General features: G+C 33.1%; 1 protein-coding gene across 1 annotated transcript in view; it reads left to right on the top strand.

Annotated features, from left to right (window-relative positions):
• LOC128205894 (uncharacterized) overlaps positions 1-14445 on the top strand; it is a 60829-nt gene that overhangs the window by 33180 nt on the left and 13204 nt on the right. The window lies entirely within an intron of this gene.

The following is a 14445-nucleotide window of genomic DNA, read 5'->3' as shown; positions in this document are numbered from 1 at the left end:
GAGTTTTCGCCTACTTCCTCTCTGTGGTGCTTTATCCTGTCTCCTTTTGCCACCTTTCTTCAGTCTAAGAGCTAGCACTTCAGGATCTGCGTGGTGATCACGTGCGTGTCTGGACCAAGATCAAATTATCTGACTCCTGTATCGGTTTGAACCAGACTGCCAGAAAGTAGAAAATTTGGCATTTGTTTTAAATGGCCACCAGCAGTCAAATAGTAATCCAAGAGACATCGGTCATTCTTAGACATGTTTTCAATGGCACTTATTGGTGGCATCCAAAGCTGTGGGTTTCTGTAATCCTCAAACGACTTTGCATTCAGTGACAGTATCGGAAACTGCCTTATATCATCATATCTAAATACTTAAGGTGTTAACTTTTTAGATTTTAAAACTTTCAGTTTTGTGCAGTCCGGTTCGGACTAATATGGTTTGGCAAGCATTCATTTCTGAACTCGGGAAATGAAGGCGCTAGTCTGTCTTTTTTCGAGATTCTTCTCTTTTTTCCCGTTATATTTTAGTCTGATTAGCAAGTTTTCAGACATTCGTTTTATTGTGACTCACATTGTTAATTTAACTTTTTGCTGCAGCAGTTTTGGCCCTACAACATCACTTATATCGGGTTTGTCTGTTTTAGAAACGTTGCACAATCCTTCCTGTGCACCATACTTTAAAAGAAAAATCCCCTCCCATTTTCATCAATGACAATTGAGAGATCTTTTAAAATAGGGCTATTGAATATCATCTTGACAAATGTTGTTTTTAGATCTGAAAGAACAATAAGCATTATATAAATACAGCCAACTATTTGATGATGATGATGATGATGATGATGATGATGATGATGATTCCTTCAATTAAATTCTATAAGGACACACATTTACAATTGTATTTAAACGCTAAAAGTGCTCTTAAAAGTACTAGATAATAATACATAATTATTTGTATTGTATTAGGATAGTACATGAATTGAAATATATATTTAAATAAAACAATGATTACGTACCTTTTTATACTGGGTCCAAAATGAAAATAAATCACATTTACATACTTAATTTGACCGTTCACTTTCTAGAATCCTAAATCAATGGCCATTAATTATTTGAATGTAAGGTTAATGCATGCACTATATAAATCACTTGGCAGCAGTTCATTTTCACCTTTCAATGTTTTTGTTTTAAATTACTAACATGCTCTTGAAGAGTATTTGAATTGCTATCAAAAGTCATGGAAAACAACATGGTACAAAAATGTGACGTGATCTTCAATTTGAATTATATACCTGTACTATTTTCCCTGTTACTGTTGAAGGGGATGTCCCAGCAATTGCCTCATTAAAGGGTCTTGTTGAGATCTTGATTTCTTTTGGAGTTGCTGCGCTGCATCTTTAACATTGTCTGGCATAATAATATCCATACAAGGACGAATATTTGTTGTTCCTGGACAAAAAACTATGCAAAATAAAAACTACTGTAGTAAGACAAACCAGAATGGCGGTGCTCAAGATTTTCTTAGAATTCCTCTCAACAGAAGGCTTGTTTCGGCTGGAAACTGGATAATCTTAGGCACCTGGTACACCCTAAGCAACGCACAGTCTGAAGAATCGCCAACCAGGCAGGAAAAGTATGACTGCTTAGTGTTTTGAGCATTAGTGTATGACTGGACACTTTCCACTTGCAGCACTTGTACTGCCATTGTTATCTACATGTAGGCATCTTGAGGCATTTTCAAGGCCTCCTTAACAGAGGTGACTTGAAGGCTTTCCATTTCCTGAAAAACAATTTAAGTGAGAAGTTGTAAATGGAAATGTTAAATAGAGCAGCAGACATGTATTCATATATCATAATGTATCACATATATTTTCTGTGCCTGTTCTTTTGAAACAATCGTTGACTAGCTTTTTAGCAGTTCTGCTTTGGCATTTGCAACAAACTTAATGCTCTTGATACAGAGGAATGTTTGGTATTCTGGAAATAACAGACCAATTGTTAATGTCAGGCTCACTATGACACACTTTATGAACATTATAACTATATTCATTGTACATGATTTGCAAAGTCATCAACTCTTGCATACTTTTTTCTGAACGTGTTGTGCTGAGGAAGTGTGAAAAAATATTAATATATTGCTCCTAATATTTTTCAAATTGATCTAATAGTTCTTTTTTCTTCGTTTCATCAAGTTCTCTAACAGACTAGATACTATCAATAACTTGGGTGAAATTGTTTATTTTTTCATAATAAAAACTGCGTTTTCGCTCGAAGAGTTCATCTGCAGCTGGTGTTAGTTTTCGAATCCTCGTCCCGAGTTGTTGAGTGCCTTCACTCTCGATGGGGTGCTCTAGTCCCTCTTTCCCGTCGTCAGACATTGTTAAAAGATAGTTGTCTATTGTACAGTCAGATGTTAAAAAGTTAGTTTGGCCGACGCATCAAATACAAACTGAAAGTACACAAATATGTGGCATGTTGAATACTAGTACAGAAATAGTCAACCTGTTTCTTTTCTTTAATGATATGCACATCGGGTTGTTATTTTCTGCAATGGCTTTATTATGGTTATTTTTAGTTTATTCGAGGTGTGGAAGGAAAATAGTTCTTTCAACACCTTAATGACACTTGGGTTGCTAAGCTAATTTGCCACCACCTTTGGGAAAGTCCTGTTCAGCGACCACATGTTGGACATGTCACAAATCTCGTGACATAAAACACATGGTGCTGTAGTGAACGGTCTATTGATAGAGTGTAGGTAGAATGTTTGTTGGGTAAAAGAATAATTTATAATTGTTAAGTTTTGTCGGAATTAAAAATATGTATTATTCAGGTAATTTTATATAGGATTTATGTATGATTTTGAAAAGCATTTTGTTATGTCATTACTTTACGAGTATGCCCTTTATGTTTTATTTATTTAACTGCAATAAAACATTCCATTTGGTTTCATCAAATGTACACATGTTGTTTTTTTGTCGATATTGCATGTAGAATTATGCTACCATTGTCTGTGTTTACTGTACGAAATAGTTCAAGTTTGCATCTAGATAGCATTGTTTTGTGTTGAAGTACATGTACCTTAGATGTTGAGCACTATTGCTGTTTTTGTAGAATATCAATCACTTTTTATTTTTAAATACGATTTATTCACTTTGAAAATGCACGTAGTATGATTCTCTTTGCCATGATTGTATTAGTTTATGTAATACATTAAATGTACCTAAACCATTACCACATGAGTACCACGCTCCCTGTATATCTTTGTTGACCATGTGATTTGTATTGTAGAAAAGTGAATTTATTTTTGTATTCTTTTTGTGAAATAGAAATATAATATATGGTTCGTTTTATTTATGATATATGTATACTTGTATATATCATGTTTGCTAAATAATAATTATGATAAGAATGAGCTTGTGCCAATCCTACAAATTGTTTTCATTAAATCTAAAAAACAAACATTTTACTTGTGTTTTACTTCATAAGGAAGTTTAATGTTTTATCGCACTGAAATGCTTGTCAGCAGGATTTTTCAATGAAAATTACTGGCTATTAGATGGGCAAAACCTGGCCGCCTGTTGTACGGCGGGCGGGAGCTGCCATAAATAATTTTGCGTTTGAAGTTTTTATTCCATGTTACAAAGTCAATATCTTTTCATCCAATTTGTATAAAACATTGACACAAAACTAGACTCTGCATAGTGTCTTTAACACTTGTAAATATGGGTCAACTCAGGTCAAGCACAAGGTCACTATGTCTAATCTTATGAAATGTTTTCCCATGTCATAAAATCATTTCTTTTTTACCCAAACGTTATGATTCCGTGTTAAAATTCTTAAGAATATGGTTCACCTAAGATCAAAGACTAGTTAGTAAGGTCAAATATTAGAAATTAGTTACCAAATGTCATAATTAAAACAAATCATGAAACTTTTATATTGTTTTTGTTTGCAGGATAGCTTGGGCACGTCAAAGTAAAATATAATTTTAACCAAGAGAATGCTGTTGTTTTTTTCTGCAAGATATTTAAAATAATATCTTGATTTGACATTTGGTCGGTTTACATACATACTCGTACATGCTTCATACTGGCACATACGTCATTCACCCGTCAGCACCACAGTCAATGATTTATTTTCCGTCAGCACCACAGTCAATGATTTATTTTCCGTCAGCACCACAGTCAATGATTTATTTTCCGGATCTATAATTTGCTTCTTTAGTGTGTCATCTAGGGTCAAAAACTAAGGTCCCTTGGACTTAAGGAAAGTTGATGTATGCATAAAATGTTCATTCTCCCCACACAAATGGCAGTTCCTGTTGGTATTCATGAAATTTAAACAGGTTATTTGTTTGAACGATTTCTCTGGTAAAAACAGATACGGATTTTCTTGGTTAAAAGGCTAGGTCACTTGTTTAGAATTACGTCGTCAAATTAAAAATCCGGCTTAAATGCGGCATTGGGTGAAAACAGTGTGTATGTGATTTCACTGCTCTATGTTCAAGGATATAAATTGTGGCAAACTTTGTGGGAACCCATTGAAATTCCTTTTTCGAAATCATTATTGGCTTCAATTATCCATTGCACAAAGAAATGAAACTTAAACCAAACAACTCTTTTGGCCTCAAATGTGATACCAGTTAATTGGAAATAACAGCTGATTCATAAGGATATTCTATTGATTTTATCAACATCGCGGTATAAAACTCGGGTTTCCTTTACCAATTTAGGGGTTTGAATATAATTTCAGAGAATTTTAGTGGTTCTTCTAATAATGGTGATGGCAGAAAGAACCAAGATTTTTTATGTCAAGAAAACACTCAAGATATTGTCCTGGATATCGGCAGTAGCGGAATCGGCAAGGCCAATACAATCGTCAAGTAGTCTGTGTACGCTTGATTGTATTTATGAAGTAAAGGTCAAGTAAAATTATGAGTCACGCGGTCATACAGTTCACTACATCCAATGCTTGATCATGGATCTCATCTAGTCTAAAATAACACCTTCCACACGGGATTCATTTTATTCCTAAAGATTTCACTTATAAAACATCGTAAAAATCCGTCCAAGTCAATAATTTTCTCTAGATTTTCAACATCTTTAGGCTTGCCTTTTTCTCAAATTAAGTCTTGTTAAAATCCTGCCAACTTGTATGTGCACAAATGTTTTCAACGAAAAGATACATAATATTTATACATGTGTATGTAGATTAAACGCCAAAGTTACTGTAAATGTCAATTTTAAGTATTCTTGTAGTTTTGGTCGTCCTGCTTGTACCTTTGCCATTCATTGTTGCAAAGTAATCTTCCTTTTTCCTATTGATTTCCTTCAAAAACGTTTGTACATAACAATGCTTATATGAAAACCTACAGAAACAAGCTCAGTAGCCAAAGGTTTAAACATAAACTCTGTTTAATGACACAGGGTAAAAAAAATCACAAACAAGAAACACAGAACAACAGCACAACACACCATCAACAACGTTTTGCATATATACTTTATAAAAACTAGGTGTGTTTATAATAAGTGTGTTTATAAAAACTAGGTGTGTTAACGATCAGTAAAATAAACTTTTTTTAAACCCGTTTGCGTGCACAGCCTCACTCTTATCCCAACAATCCTGAACAAGTAAAAACGTAAATCTTATCAAAGAGGAATCTTAATAATTAAAGAAATTATAATAAACTAATAGGTAAACGCCAAATATGTTTGAAATTATGAACATCACACACAGTCTGCCTTAGCAAATAAAAGGTTTTAAACTGTGTAGAAAGCTTCTTTGTACTAAAATCGGGAGCAAACAAAGAAATGTTGTAAAAAATAAAAAGGACTTGTATTAGCTAAACTTTACTTCCAAATGATTACCTAATTAATATTTTAAAAGAGAGACGTCACATGCTGGAACATCCGTAGCCAGCAAAAAGCGGCGTTAAAGATAACATGACTCTGCAAATTTTTGTAAAATCAAAGCACTGAAAGTTTTGTAATGTATGGACACCATATTCAACCTTATATCATTATAAGGAATTCATCATCAAAAACAAGAAGGCAAGAACTCTTCAAATTATTTCCATTATATTCACTTGTAAACTTCTAAATGGAAATGATTAACATTGAACTTAAGTGAAGAAATGTCCCCATGTATTATTTTAAATCATCAAAAGTAACTACTAACAAAACATAATTTATGACATTAGCTCTTTGTTTTAAAAACAATTCATACTAACCATACTTGAGTTCTACCCAACATATCGCGCCATGTCTTCTATGTTTCACTATCATTGGTATTAAATAGTATTACTGATCGCTCTAAACATTTGCTTTTTAATGACTAACAAACACTCGATGTTTTATTTTTCAGCGCTTAAAGAACTATATTTCCATATGCAACTACAACTTCAAAGTAAGCAAATACCAGCTTAACATCTTGAAGTTATGCACGTGACGTGGATGAACTCAATTTGTTTGTTTTTAGTTTATCAAGGTCTGCCCTGGTTGTTGCATTATGACCTGACCTCGCTGTTACGCCATCACGCCTTAAGTCGTGTATTTAATGCAATAAGTGTTCCCAGTCATTACATGAAACACTACAAAAACAAGCTCAGTAGCCAAAAGCTTATACTTTGATAAGATTTATCTTTTGCGTTTTATCTTTATTAAGAATTGTTGGGATAAGAGTGAGGTTGGTGCACATAAACTGGTTTAAACCCCCAGTAAATTTACATTTTACTGACCGTTCCAAGGCGGTACCTAACAATTCTTGATAAACATACCAATTATTTATATATATATATATAGTATTTATGCACTGTGCTGTTTGTAGAGTTGTGTGCTGTTCTATGTTTCTTGTTTGTGAATTTGTGTTCTATGTCTTTGGCGTTGCCCATTGCCACTAAACCGGGTTTATGTTAAACTTTTTGCTACTGAGCATGTTTCTGTAGCTTTTTGCATATATATTTATAGACAAACCCCGTTCAAAGGCAAAATTATACTAAATACTCACTCGTAAGTGAATACACGTTTGAGGCACTTCTTTTGCTGATCGTCAACAATGCATTAACAGATTTTGATCCGTATCACACAGGCGACGTTGATCTACAACACTTTCAGTATCCGCAACACGACAACATGATGTAAAAATACTGCCGACCATCAATGGGTATCATGTTTTATGCGTAATGTATTCAAACATTAAACATATTGACGAGCAATTTTAATTTTAATCTGTTTTGTTTGCGGTTACATTTACAGTTATTTTGTGACAAGTTTTACCCTTAAGCAATTTTAGGCAAGACACCCGATCATATGTAAAAGTGTTCTCTTACCATTTAGCGTGCGATACCAACTGTAAGATAATAATTCTTGGTTACGTTGTATTTTTCTCAAATGATTTTCGATGACTGTTTTTGTTTGATTTCATAAATACATTAATACTACGTTATCTAAATCAAATATATTAATTGACTTAAAATACCTGGTCATGTTTGCGGGACCCTGGCAAGTTCGAGGTCTCTAGGCCCCAGCGTTTTTCAAATATTGATAGGAAACTGCGTATTAAGCTTACGATCACAGCGACCTTGACCCACTGATATCAAATACAATATGGTTCATCTGCTGGTCACGACCAACCTGCCTACAAAGTTTGATGTCAAAGCGATTTTAATAACTACCTAACATTTGGTTCCCTGATTGAATACACCTTAGTTTGCCTTCTGAAGTTTGGCTGCGTTTTTCATATAAATATTGACTAAAATTGTATTTAAATGCAAAACAAAAAGTGATATGGGTAACCGCAATTTCAAGGCACAAGTAATATCAGCAGATGTAAAGAAACCAGAGTTAGGTATTAAGAAAAAGGCAGCGACACCCTAGCTCTTTTTACAATATATCTCCTGATATCTCCTGATTCTTCAACGTGCTATGTAAAGCACCGATTTACCTTAGAGAATTTTCCGAGGTTTATCCAGTACGGTATATTTATATTTTCAAGTTTAACACTATTTTGCCGAATGCATTTCAATGAAACTTCTGGTACCTTTATTACGTATTTCGGAATCACAGGATTTTGGATAAAACCCGGGACCTTCCGTACCTAAAACGGACGCTTTTACGGCAGTCGTCTGATAAAACACTATGCAAGGCGCTTATACACACATTCCAGTAAGATGTCTTCGTTCTAAGTAAATAGTGTTTGAATAGTTTCGATGAACATGCAGACTGTTAGAATTTCATTTGCTTTATTACATATAGTTTATGTACAGGTTGGTATAAATCCATTCCAAGTTGATATCTTCTGCCTTTCACTGAAAAAGAAAAATGATACAACATTATTAAAACGCATGCATAATCTTTGACTTAAAGATACATCTTGTTTTTTTATGAAACTAAATATTGACTGTGCATAGTTCGTTATAAAAAAATCATATACGAGTATGGTAATTAAGCATTAATCAGGGAGTGCTAATTAAATATACTTTATGATGTTATAAGGAAATAGTATGCAAAATGTGTAATGTGGTTATTAAAGCCTGAACAAAAAATGTTTCTTTCCCAAAACGGCTATCAAGATTATAAGCTCGATTTCTCTTTTTTTATAATAGACTGAAAATGTGCTTTTATTTTTAGTTCCATTCTTTTACGCGCAATATGTTGTTCTAGTGTAACGCTATATATCAGCATTCAAAAGGTTATCTTATTATTGCGATATTTGATATAAAGAAAGCGTTCCCTTTTTGAATGTTATTGGATATATATATTTCGGATATGCTGTCAAGTTCGGACAATATATATGGAAAACGGATCTGACTCGCAATACAAAATCAGTTGACTTGTTAATAACAAGAGCCATCATTGATTCAGAATATTCCCCGACCGATAGCGTGGTTTGAAGGGATGAAAATGGAAGGCATTTTAATGTCAACATAAAATGGGATATGCAGTAAAAATTTAGCTCTTTGATCATGAACATTTTCTCTGAGATATTTAAATTTCTATTCAGTATATAACTGCTTATTTCCTACAAGCTTACTTTATGCAAAGATTAATGAATGGGAATTAATTTTGACTAAACAGATATGTTTAAAAGTATTGTATAAAAGAGTTCTTGCACTGTTGCCAAAATCATAATGCCGTACATCCGAAGCAACAGTACACCAATATAATTTTCTATAGCATAGTATATTTATATATATATAGGAATTCGTTTGGGATTTATGGCTCAAACAGTGATTGTTTAAATACATCTTATTTACACTGTTCTCTCTGGAAATGTTTAATAAAAACAATCGTGTTGTCAAGGGAGCCAATTTATGAATAAAGTTCATATTTCCACTAACCTATCTTTCACTTTTCATTCACTTTGTTGAAATAAATAAATGACGCATTTGTATCATATGAAGCAACCAGCAAAGTCAATCGAAAGCTCTCCAATGAAAACGCTTCTTACATTCAAGACAAAACAGAGTGCGCGGTCAAGGTCAAAATTGCAAGATGGTGATTGAAAGTGATAGAAAATTTACCACAACAAGAACACTTTTTTTTATAAAACTCTAGTATATATATATATATATATATATTGACCAATCTCGGTACGGTTGGGAACATTTTTTGACAAAAATGTGGACAAAACGACCTGCAACAATAAAATCATGACGTCATTAAAAACAAATGTCTCTTCCCGATATAAAAGAAAGCAAATTTTACCAATACTGTAATTTCATTGCAGTTTTTCATTGCAGTTTTTGTTTTATTTTCAAAAGAAATTGAAAACAAATTCATCTATTGTCAATTTTAAACTCTTCCGGGTATTTCTGCGATGCATGTAGCTTTATGATAATCAAAATGAAATATTTTTCATTTATCAAAATTCAATTTAAGTACGTATTTGGGCTAATAAAATAAACAACTTAAGCCTGTTAGGCTTAAGAAGTTTCGAGCTATTGCGGCCAGGCGATAAGCGCATGATTGAGGGCAACAACCAATCATAAACCTATTAATAGTGTTTAATAAAGCCTGAAGTAGTCTGAATTGTAAATCATCGTTATTTATGATGTGTGTATATTATTTGAACGGTCAAGTTTGAACAATTCATCAACGAATTAAAGGCTTTGCATTATTAATGATATATATTTACCTTCACGGTATCCCAAAGAGAATTGTGTGCCTGTTAAAGATAAAACAACATTGATTAGCATGTTTAACTATAACTTATTAAACTCACGTTTTACTTATTTTACACATTTGATCTATTCAACCCTTTTTTCCGTATATATTCAAATGTTTTATGCAACATTTATGTGGGAACCATTTAGTCCGCAGAATGCCAATTAATAAATACGTGACAGCTATGTGTGTGATAATACAACTAGGTTAGGACACTGATGTGTCGAATAATATATGTCATAAGCTAGCAACTTATTTGTGTGTCATGACGATAAATAAATTGATAAATAAATAAATATTTATAAAAGGCGGTAATCCCCAGTCCCGTCATAGCGAACAACGTCATAATTGTGTTTAATATTATGTACATAACCCATACACAATAAACATTATCTTTCAAATGTTTACAAGAATTGAAGCTGTTATCAATTGATATTGTCAAACGATTGTGTTTTGGACTACGAATCCAGTTTGAATCCTACCGCCGCTTGACTTCTTTTTATATTACTATGTAGCCTTTTAGTTTATGGTTTATCTTTCATGTTATGTGACATTTTTTCTACAAGTTATTTAACGATTTATATTTTTAAGCCGAAGCAAATGAACCTTTTCAATAATATTGGTAAAACACATGTGAATGTTGTAAGGTGTACAACACCGAAATATGTTATTCTGGGGGCAAGTTAATTATCCAATAGTGGCGTAGTGATGGCTGTGCTTATCGACCTGTGCATCGTTTAATCGCCATTTCGACGGAAACATTCGATACACGATATTGGGTTATATATATTCATTGGTTTACATAAATCAACCAAACACAATGGTACAGTAACAGAGCGGTTGCCAAAAGCCACATGTTCTTGTTTTTGGTACTGTAGCTATATATGTAAATTTCAAAATTTCTGATCGTTTTTTTAGAAGACATCTTAAGAAAAACAATACATGTTAAATCATAATTTTATTGCACTTCATGTTGCTGTTTATAAAGATAAAAGACAAACTTACAATTGCCTACATTTTGTCTGAAAAAAAGAAGATGGCAGTAACATTGTGATATTGGATAAGATGCTTTTACTGGGAAGTTTCACCTTTCATTTTTTTATTTAACAACTACAAGACATGTTTAAACTCAAGGAGCAATTTTCCAACATTTAACTCACACATTCTGAAGATTAGTTAGAAATACCTTCACTTATTTTCGGGCTATACATTAGTACATTTCCAGAGAAGACTTCTTCAACAACAACCTTTGTTTTTTTTAAATCAATTTGTGTGATGCATATTGCTTTTATTATTAAAAATGAAAAAATATAAGTGAAATAATCTTTCCGTTTTTTTTAATTCCGTGGTCACACATAAGGAAATGTTACACAACATGCATGACTTGAAATAATATTGCCTTTAAATGCACAAAATAAATTTCAAAGTAATCGGATATAACAGTAATCCTTGACCTTAAGGTTAAGGTTAGGTCTAGTAATTATGAAATAAAACATATATAACGAGATACAAAGATAGGCTTATCCTTCAACTCAAATAATATTTAAGTCATTGTTAAAATTACCTCCATCGTTGTCACTTTTGCCGTTATCACTGTTGTCAGCGGCCTGCACCACGGAAGTGGTCGCCAAAGCGAGACTAAAAACAAGCAGCAACGTGAGCAGCACGGCCGCCTTCATCCTCGATATCTGAGGAAACAGGAAGAATGTAGTTTGTATATATCAGTCAAGAAGAATAGTGAACCTTTTATTTTTAAGTGTGTTTCAAAAAATCCGTCAGTTACCGATATATGGCGGAGAGATACGATTGCCGGTAGTAATAATAGTAATAAGCCGTTTTCATTAAAAAAATAAGTATATAACTTATGTCGATTTTATATAATGTGTATTGGCAAGGGACAGTTATTTGTTCACTTTGAACATTTGTTCAGTCTGTAAAACGTTTGGAATTTTTAAGGTCTGCGTGCAGTTTTAAAGAAGAATTAAAGAGTCCAAAGGTTGTGGGCATTTATCCTCATCATTGAATGCGTCTTTCCACAACTCAGAGAAGAGAAGAAATATTGGTGTGCACCATCTTGGTTCAGTTGCAATGAATCACCCCCTTTGCGATGAGAGCTGTTTTATTCGAGTATTTTAAAACCGTTGTTTGATAATTATCTTTATTTCATTAATGAACGTGTTCAAATTATAACCAAACAATGGTTTTAATCAATAAATACCCATACTTAAAGTCTAACATATATGAATTGTGTCGATGTATAGCATATATATATTTATTTAAAGTAAAAGCGGTAGTAACCCAAAAAAACGTTTCTGAATTCAACGGCAAATAATTCATCTCAACGAACATTTCTTGAAGGAGCAATGTGTTTAATTTTCTTAAAAGATAGACCGAAAACAACAATTTGCTTTATACTGTAAGTATTTGATGAGATTTCGTGAATAATGACAAATTTATGATCAGTACAGTGTCAGTGTGTTGATATTTCGAGCAATGAATTTTACTGAGAACGTTCGGCACATGAATAAAATAAGAATAAAATACAAATCACATCTGATTGAATTTTTAAACTGAGGTTTCATGTTTTCCTTGTCAATTTCATTTGTGAAATATGCATTATGATCTGAGTGATTCATGACAAAACTCCATTTCCTGCCGAAAAAAAACATGAGTCCATTGTTATTTGTAATACGACTTGATTATATTAATAATATCTGTCATGTGTTCCCGTTCCGGATAAAAAAATCCGACCCGTGGGCACCTGCGTTGCCAGGTAACGAGGCTTGCCGAGTTACCGGCTACGCAGCGTGCCCGAATGTCGGATTTTTCTATCCGGAACGTACACACATGATAGATATTTTTTTGAGAAGAAAATACATAAGAAAGCGCGTTTTTGTACTTTTCTCCAAAAAGCGCGTGCGATGATGTTTACTGACGTCATGACGCGCAGTAATTTGTATTCACCGCATACGTCAATAAGTTCCTTCGAAATCACGTCTTTTAAGGGTTATTTTGTTTTGTTTTTAAGGAATATTTTTGTAAAGTTAATCGAATTCATCTATTGAAATCCTATAACTATGGTTACATTAAGTGTTTAATAAAAGAAAATGAAATTATTACGTCACAGCGCGTGAGTCATCTGGCATGGGGGGATGCCAGATGGAGTTTTCCAGCACGGCTGAATTCACCGGAAATGCCTATCCGGTGTGCTAGAAATATGTAGTGTGTTGATTGTGGAGTTTTGTGTTGTTTTCAAGTTCAAATTAAGAATTATACACTTTGGCCATGTTTGTTCAAATTTGTAACATTATTGTAAACAACAAATGTAAATATCATCAACAAAACCGCAACTTATTTATATCAAGCTTTTAAACGGCGAGGATAATACATTTGCATGTTAATAAATGACTTAAATAATGATATGCTTAATTATGAAGATAATCTTAGCAACCCATATAGTTTGCATACTTTTCTCCAAAATATTATACTATATGTATTCTGATTTATTGGAAATTTCACCACCATGCTTGTTTATTCAGTGTTATGGTAATGTATTTCATGTATTTGCCAATACAATATTGACTTGACTGACTTGACTTGCCAAATTTACAGATTTATATCATTGGTTTATAAATAACTAAATATGCATATGCAACATGCTCAAGACTCTGGTATAAAACTAAACTCTGTAACGCATTCATAATTATTTTATTTATACACGATCCTTGATTTACTTAATGTTCTAGGAACTACGTTTATGACAAACAATATAAAACGTGAGCACAATTGCTTAGATCATCAGGGTCAACGAAATATTTCCGGTTACTCATGTCGAGTAACCGAGGTTATCAACAAGTGAAAGGTTAGTTGTTATTAACCGAAGGTCAACGTAGGGTCAATTCGCATGAGTTGTTTATCGCTCTTCTAAATTTCTATTGGTCAAGTAAATTCTCGCTTTACAAGTAATAATCCTTTGTGGTAAAGCTTTCTTTCGAATCAAGCCATCGTCAGTACAAGGTGTGTTAAAAGTTATGGAATTAATTTCATCGTCATTTAAAAAAAAAAATATGTATATATTACAACTATTTGATATTAATTATATTGCTTCGTCAAAATTAATTTTATAAGTGATATGTTATATTTATCGGCTTCACATTATTATTGGTTTTCATATGTCTAGTCATGATCGATATTTGCTCAGCTGTTTTTGACAGAGCGCACGTGGTCACCGGTAACTATACCTTGGTTTGTTACTGTAAAGCTGTATGGTAATGATAGCTCCCGCTTAACTATCTGAG

Source organism: Mya arenaria, chromosome 10 (genome assembly GCF_026914265.1).
Source record: "Mya arenaria isolate MELC-2E11 chromosome 10, ASM2691426v1".
NCBI classification, from domain to species: domain Eukaryota; kingdom Metazoa; phylum Mollusca; class Bivalvia; order Myida; family Myidae; genus Mya; species Mya arenaria.
This window is presented reverse-complemented; position numbering and strand designations above follow the sequence as displayed.